Source organism: Equus caballus, chromosome X, assembly GCF_041296265.1.
Source record: "Equus caballus isolate H_3958 breed thoroughbred chromosome X, TB-T2T, whole genome shotgun sequence".
Taxonomy (NCBI): Eukaryota; Metazoa; Chordata; class Mammalia; order Perissodactyla; family Equidae; genus Equus; species Equus caballus.
This window is the reverse complement of record NC_091715.1, coordinates 89175167-89186870: the sequence shown is the minus strand read 5'-3', so window position 1 is coordinate 89186870 and position 11704 is coordinate 89175167. Positions and strand designations below refer to the sequence as shown.

At 37.3% G+C, this 11704-nt stretch overlaps 1 pseudogene; it reads right to left on the bottom strand.

Annotated features, from left to right (window-relative positions):
- Nucleotides 1-1496: 1496 nt before the first annotated feature.
- Nucleotides 1497-10774, bottom strand: LOC100071812 (vigilin pseudogene; annotated as a pseudogene).
- Between the last annotated feature and the right edge of the window lie 930 nt (nucleotides 10775-11704).

Sequence of the window (11704 nt, the reverse complement as noted above, 5' to 3'; positions counted from 1 at the left end):
TATCCAGCCCCACCTCTGCAGGAAGAGCAGCCTGGCATGATGAAGTAGGCGATGGTATAAGAATTTGCATATTATCTTGTAAATCCTCTAATTCTAAATGCTATGATAAAAACAAATCAAAATTAAGAGATATTAAATGCTGGATGACACTATGCATTTGTTTGCGGTGTTTTGGAAAGGCATTGGGCAGGTAGAGGGAAACCTGAGATGATTTAAAAGACAGTGAGCCACTCCTTAAGATCTGGTCAAAATCCTTGATACTAAACATCTGTCTCCATATTCCCTCTTTTGATATCCCTCACATCCCATACAAGATGTTTCTTAGATCAATTCATCTAACTATTGCTGCACCAGACCCAGAGATAGAGCATTTGTAGGCAAAAAGTTAACTGGAGAGTCATCTTGAGATGAACAACTATTAGGGAATGAACACAACAGAATTGGGTAGAGGGAGTTTAGTTCTGATGCAGTCACAACAAAGAACTCAGCCTACTTTTTGGTGAGCTCCAGATTTGAGATGATCATGGATAATTGTCTTGAACGGTGGGAAGGAAGCTGGGTTGACTAGTCATTGGATGGAGGCTGCCCCTGGGAAGGACACATGACCTTGCACAAAGTGGCTCACTAGAGATGAGGAAAATGCTGGGGGTGGGTAGATGTAGATGCCAGACATCAGCTGATTACATCAGCATCAGGTTGAGTGGTGAGTGTGTTAGTTTTTCAGGGGGGATCTTATTGGGGAACCACATCATCCACTAAAATAAGACTTGGCATCATGACCTTAAGATTTTACCGGACCTGGGAGATTACTGAAAAGAAGATGAAAACACAGTCTGTTTTGGGTTTGACATTTTTTCCCTAAAGTAGTCTTCTGAAGGGTATGCCTAGGAATGAAAAATTATGGGAGTCTCAATCCCCCAATTGGCAGTTAGAAACATTGTCTGAAAAACCAAAGCAATTCTAGGTAGTTTGATATTCTTTACATTCCTTGGTCTTTTTTGTCTCCTCTAACATCACTGCCATGCTACTTTGGATATGCAATCCCTCCAACAGAACACTCAGCACCTAATCGTGCTGTCCAAAGCTTATTTTTATCACTATTCTATAAGCCAGGTTAGATGAACATTTTAACTGTTGTCGAAGAAACTGGTTCAACTCTACAAAAGAGAAGAGGGGAAGTAATGCAAATAATAACACATGAAAAAAGAGTAAAAATAGCACAATCTGTTTTAGTTTTTGCAAAGTCAAAATTTATGCCTTGGGATGATGACACAGATGTAATCTCCTTGCCATATTGTTGACTTCTCATAAGGAAAGATAAATGAATAATGACTTGCTAAGCAGACCATGAAATTTAGGAAGTATGTGGTATTTGTTTAATATTTTAATGAACTACATTTAAAATAATGGAAACTCTGTTTCATAAAAGAAATATCAGAAACAGCTTCTGAGTGGAAATTAGACTCTGTGTTAGTAATTACTGCAAACACACAGAATTGAGCACCTTATCTTTATTATAACATAGTCTGCAGAATTTAAAGAGGAATGCACTGGAGACAACAGTGTAAGAAATGTGCCAATGATCCAGAAGCTATGTCAGTTTAGAACACATTTTGATGGGATGTTTAAGCTTGCTGGAACAATTTCGCTTTTTTTGTTGTTGTTGTTCATTCTTGTTTGCATCTCCAAGAGTGAGTCTTAGGACCCACTTGATTCCCCAAGCTGGGAAAATCTTCAGACGTGTTTATGTCTGGGATAATTTCAGTTGTGTTTGCAGTACGGGGAAGATCTTTTACTACAAAATCCTTGGATGGAGTATAGGATAAATTGCACAGAGAGATCTTCTTCATAGGCTCCTGTTGAGACTCGTGCTTTTTGATAACAGCCAGATAATGTTTCTCAAGATTGAGGATGTGAGCAGTGGCTTTTGTGACATTATTAGGGAGTCCAGTCACAGTGACAACATTTCGATTTTGGGATCGTCTTGAAGAGAAATGGATATCTACTTGGAACTGATTCATGATTTTGTGAACGGTTTTTCCATGGAATCCAATAACCTGGCCGTGAACACGATGGTTTACTGGGATTTGCTTAGTAACCCTTTTTTTTCAAATTTATGCACCAGTTTCATGATTGCATTCTGGGCAGCGATGGTGTTATTTTCATATCCAGTGATGGTGATTTGGTCTTGTGTCTCATCACTTCCTTTACGTGGAAAATGAATAGCAACCTTATGCTTCAAGCAAATCTGAGTAATAACTACCCCTTTGTGACCAATGATCTTAGGGTGATATTTTGGGTCTACTGTGAACTTGAGTTTAAAATTTCTTAATGCTCGATCTTTTGCTTCGTTTTGTAAAGCCTTGACAAGTTCTTGTAACCTAGCTTTGGCTTGCTCCACATTTGCAGCAAGGCCCGTGATAAAAAGGATATCAGATGCCAATCCAGGTGTTGACATGTGTATATTAACTTCAAACCTATCCATTATCTTTCGTATCTCTCTTCTTTTCTGACCAATGATATAATGGTGTAGGTCAAAGGGCACGTCTAGTTCAGCAGTGACAGGAATTAAAGCCTCAAGGGCTTCCATGGCTGCTGCACACTCTTCCTTTTGGCCAGAGATAAGTATGGTGTCACATTTCCTTGGGGAAATAGAAGCAGCTTCCGTAGTGCTCTTTTCCCTAACTTCTTCCTCATTTTTCTGAATGGTTGGATCCATATTAGTAACTGAGTTCTCTTTATCTGGGAATTTGATTTGGACATTATAATCTCTAGTAATTTGTTGGATTCGAGAACACATTTGTCCCATGATAAAATGATGGAACTTCTGGGGAATAATACATTCTGTTGTGACTTGACTATCCAAGTCCCCAGTAATCTCCTGAATGTGCTTTTTGGCGGCTTCCACACAAGGCTTTGCTCCTTTGATTGTGACTTTGCTTCTCTGTTTTCCTGAATATGAAAAGTTAATACTAACACCACCATACTCCTCAGTTATCTCGCGAAAAACCGGGCCTCTTCTCATGAAAAAATGATGGTGGTAAACAGGATTTATCAGTATGTCCTCCTCTACAATGTTATCTAGATTTGTAATTAGTGCCGCTAGTCCCTTTTGTGCATCTTTGACAGCCTTCTCTGTTCCTTTAATAGTTAACAATTCTTGATCCTTGTCCTCAGGGATAGGGAAAATGATGTGCGCTCCAGTCTCATTACAGACTTTGGAAACATTGCCACCATTTTTATTCATGAGGAATTTGTGATACTGTGGTTTGACGTGGAGAATTACAGTATGACTCTTGGTTTGCTCTTCTTCTGCTAGTTGTAGCAGTTTTGTCTTGGCCTTTTCAACACTTTGGGCAGGGCCCCTAATAATGACTCTTTGAAGGCCTGAGTCCATTTTTGGAAAGTGGATGTGGATCCTTCCACATTCTTGCATGATTGCACCAATCAAACAGTCTTTAGAATCGGTAAGAGACTTGTATAGATTGGAAGGAATAGAAATTTCTACCTCTGAACTATTGGTTATATGTTTCTGAGTTGGAAGAATCCAGTTAGAAGCTACTTCACAGTTTGCAGGTTTTCCACTGATGACAATATCTTCTGAGTAGCCACTTGCCGACGGAGGATTACTTTTGGTGTTGCTTGCTGCACAGATTTTTTTTATGTTTGCACCTCCTTCTCCATTGACATTTCTGTGAGGCTTTTTAAAGTTGGGAATAGTTACGGAATAGCTACTCTCTACAATGTCTGCCACCACATTCTCCAAATATTGTGTGCATTTTTCTATTTCATGTTTTGGCCCTCTAAGTTGGACTGTGTCACTTTTTTGTGCTTGGTCAGGAAAATGAATCATCACCTCTGGGAATTTCTTCTGGATGTCATGGATCCGTTCACCTTTCCACCCAATGATTGCAGGGTGAAATCTTTGCTCAATGATTAAATCCTTGCTGTGCTCATTTTCTAAATGACCAGCAAGTTCAAGAAGTTCTCTCTTGGCTTGTTGGACTCCCTGAGATTCCCCCTCAATTCTAATCAATTTATTCTTTACATTTTTAGGTGACATTAGCACAGAAACATTATTCCTCTCTTTAATTTGCTTTATGATGGCATCATTCTTCCCTATCAGATGTTTGTGAAACTTACAGTCAACATTGATTTCTGCATAATCCATCCTGTTAATTAGATCTTTGACTATGACCTCAATTTGTTCTTGAGCATCATTCACATCTTCTTTTGGTCCTTTTATTGTAATTTTATCTCCTTCAGTAAATTCTATGTGAACTTTTGGCATGCTGTGTGTGATTTCAGATATATTACAACCTTTCTTACCAATAATAAATCTGTGAAGCCAGGAAGGTACAAAGATCGAGGAAACAGTGTAACGTTCGGTCTTCGAACTGGCTTTGGAAAATGCCTTCCCTGAGCTTCCAGGCTCACCTTGCTCTGTCACAGAAGCTGACATGCTCTCTACGGGTAAGATCTCTATTGAAATTCCACTTCTTGGCAAGGTCTCCTGCACAGAATTTCTCTTGGGACCTATGGTACACTTGTGCTGAAATTTCATCTCTGCATTGATGGGTGTGTTTTTCTTTTTAGTGCTGTCAAAAATCTCCTTTACACAAGCCTGAGCCTCATTAAGCTGTTGCTTTTTTTCAGTAAAGCCTACTTGTGTCTGATCGACACTAGGTGGTGGAACATGGATGTGTGCCTCTGTTTCTGGTATAATTTTGTCAAAAGTTTTACTGGATGGTCCAGGAGTGGAAGGAAAAAATGCTTTTTTCTCATCTAACTTCTCTACAGCACATTTGTCTTGATCAGTAGACATACCTAGGACTTCATGTAAATCCTTCTTCATGACCTCTTTGATGCCCACAGTATTAATCCAGTTGCTGTGGTTATCTGGGCATAAGTTCTGGATGTAGGTTGCATCTTTTTCTTCTAAGTCTTGCATTTCTCCTCCAGTCTTGCCTGTAACAAAGCACGGCTGTTCTTCGGGAATGGACACTGCAGTTAAACCTCGATCCTGAAACCATGTAAAAATCTCCTTCTGAGCTTTCATGACAGTTTCTGTTTCACCAGAGACTATAATGTAGAGGCCCTGGTCTTTGACAAAAATTAATTCTACATTGGCACCAGTCTTTTGCATGATATCTAGGTAGAATTTTCCTTGTCTATCTTTACCAAACTGATTCACATACTCGTTCTCCTCTAGAGGCACATGAAAGACTTGAGTGATGACTGAGGTTGTGCTAGGCTGACTATTGTTACTCAAGCATTCAGCAGGTTCCTGAGCATTTTCCAACCAATTTCTTTTCTCTAAGAGTTGACTGAATTTACCTTTGTAGGTTGGAGTGCCAATATGTTCTTCTGAATTTAAAGCAGTAACATAATTGCCTTTTTGAATGGACCTACTTTGGTGCTCAGTCAAATTTTCTTTGGAGCTCATTGTTGATTTTTAACTGCATTCACTTTAGATATGTTGCAGCTAAATGCTCAGAAGCCAGAAAATTCTTGTAGCTGTCTTTTTTCATATTACTGTGTGTGAAAAATAAACATTTTAAAGATGTAATTTCCTTCCAAGTTCATCCCTAAACTCAAGTCAATAAAAAATAAAATCTTATTATTTACACAATTTGACAAAAATGTGCAAGTTTTATCTATTCGACTCTGATGAAAGTACCAAGATGTCTTAAATTATAGAGACTGTGAAGAAACAGCCACCGTTTTGCTAAACAACAGAAAGAAATCATTTAATTTCGCTTATCAGAATCATCAACAACCCTCATTTTTCTAAGTGAATGTCATCATTTTTTTGACTCTTATTGCTGTTAACTTCATATTACTTTTGGAAAAATATAATTCTCTCATCTTCAATGATACCACATTTTCCAGGGCTCCCTAATTTTCTTAACAGCTTTCTAGAAGAATAATTTATATACTATGAAATTCACACACTTATGCATATAATTTAATGATTTTTAGTTATTTACAGTGCCGTGGAACTCTCACAACAACCTACTCATGGAACAGTTCCATCACCCCAATGAGATCCTTCATGCTCATTTGCAGGTAACTCTGTTTCCACACACACACATCCAGGCAAACACTAATTTATTCATTTTTCACTATATACTTGCCTTTTCTAGACATTTTATAAAAATGCTCTTATATAGTGCATTGGACCTCTTGCACCTTGATCCTTTGCCTTAGCATGATGTTTTTGAGGCTCCCAAACGTTATCGCTTGTATTAGTAGTATAATCCTTTTTATGGATGAATAATGTTTCAGATCTATTTACTTTTATCTTAATAACTCTTCTGAGTCCACCTCGTTCCTGGCTCCAAAACCTTCAATGGGATTCTCCATATTGAAATGTTATAGGGTGCTCTTTTGGACTCTTTTCTTTGTCTATCTTTTTCCATATGTGATGTAAATTAGATTCATAACATTGACTATATTTGGTAGACTGATGTTCCTCAAATATGATACCCCAGCCCTGAGCTGCAATGTGTATAGTCATAAGCCTGCTCAGTATCACCACTGAAATAGATAATAGCCCTTTCAAATTTAATACATCGAGTGGACTTTTGATTTTGTTCTCAGTCTTTTTCCTTCTAGAATATTCTGAAACTCAGAAAATGGTACCTGGCTTTCCTCCTGTTCCTCAGACCAAGTATGCGGTGTCATCTTTGACTTCTCATTTTCTCTCACATTATACATGCATAGTAATAACATTCTTGTTAATCTGAGTCTGACCTTTTCTCATCATTTCAAACCTATAATTCCTAGTCTGAGTCAGCATGTCAGCACTGTGACAAGCATTAAAATGCTATACCACTCCTACTTTTGGCCCCTTGTGGCCTATTCTCCACAAAGCATCCAAATATTAGATGATGTCAGCATCTTGGTGGCATAAGATATTCCTCATTTTCGTCCCCCCTTTTTAACAATAAATTATATATCTACCTATGAACAAAAGCACCATTTTTGGAGTTGTGGGATCCAGCACAATACACCAAAACACCCAGGAGGAGTCTCACCCACCTGTGCATCTGGTAAGAGGTGGACAGACCTCAGTTTGGGCTGTGGAACTAGCAGAGCCAAAAACCTCCCCCACCCCCCTTGCCACAGTCAGGAGAAAACCTGGAGAGCACTGACCTGGGCAGATATCCATGAATGAAAGAGAATTTGCAGGTATTCAGGCTTCCCAAGTAGGAGATTCCAGCATGCCACTGGAGAAAAAAAAAAATATGCGTTTGGTCACAATGGAGATGGTAACAGGAACTTTCCTAGTGCCGTACTCCTACCCCAACAAGGCAACACTGCAAAGGGATGAAATATCTGGTGGTGGAGACCTCTCTGCAAGAAAAAAAGAGAGCAGTGAGTGAGTGCCTGGCTACTGCAGTAGAATGGGAGGCTGCTAGAGAATTCTTTTTCTCTCCAGCAGGACTCAGAATAGTGAAGGGAGATCTCCATAATTAGGAGAAAAGAGGATATCCAGAAAGAGGCAGACAATGTCAAATGGCACTAAAACAATATGGTTCCTGCGGACTGTACTCAAATCTTCAAGAGGAAGTCCACCCAGGAGCTTTTAGGAGTATCTCATCTGAGGAGATGCCCAACAAGTCTGCAGGTACCCTCAATGCTGTGAACGCTAAACCCACATCTGCCTCTACTCTATGGCCAGCTCCTTGTACATGATCCCAAATGCAGTGACAAAAGCAAGTCCAGTAATCAGAGTGCTATCAGAAATACAGACGAGGATTGTGGACAAAGGAGAAACCACAAACTTGAGCTATAGCACTACCTTCTGGAAAACAAGAGAGGTTTCCAGTAGCCAGCCTGCTGGATGGTAAGAACCAATGAATTCTGCCACAAGAGCAGCATGAAGAGTGGAGCAGGTATACTCATACAAAAGGAGAAAAAAATCCATGTATAACAGCATTGACAAAGAGTATACTCCATCTGAAGTAAACCACTGAAGATTTAAGGTTTCTCCTACTTCAGATATGAAAGTAGCAATGCAAAACTACAAGAATCATAACAAATAAAGAAAACATATCATCAGTAAGGATAACAATAATTCTCAAATAACTGAGCTCAATGGCACAGGGTTTTGCAATTTGGGTGATATAGAATTCAAAACAGTTGTTTTGAAGAAACTCAACGAGCTACAAGAAAACTCAGAAAGACAATTCAATGAAATTATAAAATAGATACATGAACAAAATATTTATCCAAAAGATAGAAATCATAAAAACAGACAGAAATTCTGGAGCTGAAGACTTCAATGAATTAAATTTAAAAAATGCAATAAAAATCATCCATTGCAGAGTAGAGCAAATGGAAGGCAGAATCAGTGAGCTAGAGAACAGGAATTTTGAAACAACTCAGTCAGAGCAGAGCAACAAAAACAACAAAAAACGAGTAAAAAAAAGCCTATGCAATTCATGCATTCCAACAAGAGAACATATATTAGAATAAGCAAGATTGCAGAAAGAGAAAAGAGGGAGAAGAGGGCAACAATTTTAGTTTTTCATTACCTGAAACATTCAGAGGTCTGTATTTAAAATACAGTGTTCTCTATTAAACAAAACCTAGGAACTATCAGGACATTGGAACATAGCTTATTTATATTGGATTTTAAGAGCATAGGAAAGGCCTCCCCTCTAAATAAAGTTCAGGATACATTACAAATTTAGATATTCTGGCTCCTCCCTGCAATACAATTGTCAAAAAAGGTCAAAAAGATTTTCTTTGATATGCTGTCAAAGCAAATAGACCAACTGTTACTGAGAATAGATACTTTCATAAAAATAAAAAAAAATTACAGTACGATATGAATGTCCAAGCAGAGATGAATGTACATCATCAATAGAATTTCTAGGTAGAATTTGAATTATTTAATAGTTTATTTACTCTCAAATTCAACAGTCTTTTTTTTTTAATATTCTGCTTTGACTGTAAACCTGTTGAGATGTAAAAATATAAAAGTGTTTTATGTTTTTAATGATGGACTTTGGCACTAAAAATAAAAGATGAATACAGAAACACACTTACACATATACACGTGAAATACCCTCAGAAAGTCTTGCAAATATTTTAAAACCTGGCCATTTGACAATTAAAAAATTAATGGCTTAATGATTGAATAAAAAGTGTTGAATAAATATGGATTTTTGTTTTAAGTGATTTTATAATCAAAAGGCAGTGGTCTGTCCATTGAATTTTCAATTTAATTATCAACGTATTGTTGTGTAGACCTACAAAAAACCCCAAGTGTGCGTGAGTTTAAGTGTGTGTGTATCTTTTACTTGTATAGTGTGAATTATCAGATGGACCTGAGTTATCTCTAAAAGACTGTGCACCTGAAGTCTGTCAGGACAATGTGCAAAATTGTGCAAAATTTTTGGCAACTCTGTGACATAAAATATTCAACCCAACCAAGTTATATTTAAGATATATTCCACTCAACTGGTAAATAAAAATTAAAAATCTGAAAAGAAACAGAAAATATGTTATAAAATACCGCTGGTAAAATAGACCATATAAAAGATGAACTACGAGGAAAGATGAAATAAAGATGGCATACACAGAAGTTGCTAGAAAAAATATCATCCTCCAACACCATCATCATCACCATCATCATCACCAGGCAAATATCAAAACACAATCCAGTAGAAGTTTCAAATGTCAAAAAGAAGACGAAGAATCCTGAGAAAATCCACCAAGAAAACAATATAACTGCAAAGGGTAAATTGCCAGACTGGACTGAGTATGATTTGAGCCATTGTGCATCCAAACAATGCCAGGGCAATTTAGACAGAATTGTGTGTGTGAAGAAGATTGGCCCTGAGCTAACATCTGTTGCCAATCTTCCTCTTCTTTCTTGAGGAAGATTGCCCCTGAGGTAACATCCACCCTAATCTTCCTCTATTTTGCACGTGCGATGCTGCCACAGCATAGCTTGATGAGCAGGGTCTAGATCCATGTCCGGGTCCAAACCCATGAACCCCAGGCCACCAAAGCGGAGTATGTGAACTTAACCACTACACCACTAGGCCAGAACCATAGACAGAATTTTGATGGAATTTGTCACCTAAGATAAAACCCAACCAATGTACAAACATGTTCATAGGAGTGATATTAGGCTATACTAGCATATTAAAGTGACACTGCACCAACTAGGAGATGAAAATTGAATAACTACATATAATTATATAAATGTAATTGTGATATTAAAACACAAAAATACATAATATTACTATAATTAATAATGATAGATTTAAAGGTATGGTGTTCACAGCGATCATAAATAAGTATAAATTGTGAGGATACATTTTAAATATGTATAAGAAGAAGAAAAATTAGAATATTACAATTCATGAATGCATCTGGTACACTTCCCAAAATCTAGAAAGAAGAAAAATATGTGACCTGTGAAGGTTGAATTGGCAGACTGATGTGAGATGACAGTATCAGTGTGCATCAGAAGATTGCCTGCACAACTTCAACTTTGGAGGGACTCTATCACTTTACATTGAAAAAGTCAACCAATTTGGCCATATACATGTAATATAACAAATATAAACAAGGATAATCTTAAAGGAAAGAAACCAGTATCTAGATAGAAGAGAGAGATCCTTTTAAAGTTCAAGGATAAAGTTAGAACCTACAAAAATCCAGAAAAAGTAAAACTGTATTACCTGGAAAGGATGAATAATCAGACTGGTATAAGATGGCACTGAAACACTGTGTACATGAAGGTTGTCAGGACAACTTAGAAGTTTGAGGGAGTTTATGACATCACAGTGAAAAAGCCAACCAAGATGGCCACATGTTTACAGTGTGAGGATTGGCCTAGGCTAGGATATTAAAGTGAGAGATACAAATAAAAATTTTTTAAGAAAAGAAAACAGGCACAGAAATATTATGAGATAAAATACATGGTGATTGAACACATAAGAAATGAGTAACTTGGAAGAAGAAATAATAGAGGCACAAGCACTGATATGAGAAAATGTTCATATACTCAAGTATATGGGGAAGCCATGCTGATTTAAACATGAAATTTTATTTGAACCAAAAGGCCTAATTGGGGCTTATCAAACATACATTGTATATGTACTTTAATCATAATCCAAAGTAAAGAATGTTCTCTTTTAAGAGGAGAATCGATGCCTCCTTTCCTATGCCCCCAGCAGTCTTTGAAGATAAGTCTCACTTTCGATAGCTCTGGGGTCATGTTGGCCCACTGGGTAAATGCTAATCAGTAATAAAAGCTCTCTTTGAACCCTTGAAAGAATGGAGCCCTGTCATGCTTTGGGGTATGTCCCTTTGTTTGGAAGGGCTATAGAACTATGCTGAAAATCACTCTTTTCCAGAGTGCTTCATTCCTTTGTGAAGGCTGCAATTCCAGGCTATAGTGCTCAGTTTGGCTCAAATAAAATCCTCTCTCCCTTTTTCTTGCAATAGAATGATTATTGATTATTTGTATTGACACCATATGTAAGGACGTTTGCTGACAATTAGAACATTACAAGTATATTAGAAAAATAAAAACATTCCAGAGCTGAGGATGTAAATGAAACAACATACTATATAAAAATGAAGTAAGACAATTTATAGACATAATCTAGTGAAACTTTCCAACATCAAGGGTAAATTTAGAAACTTTAAAAATCCAGAAAAGATAAAAAAATAT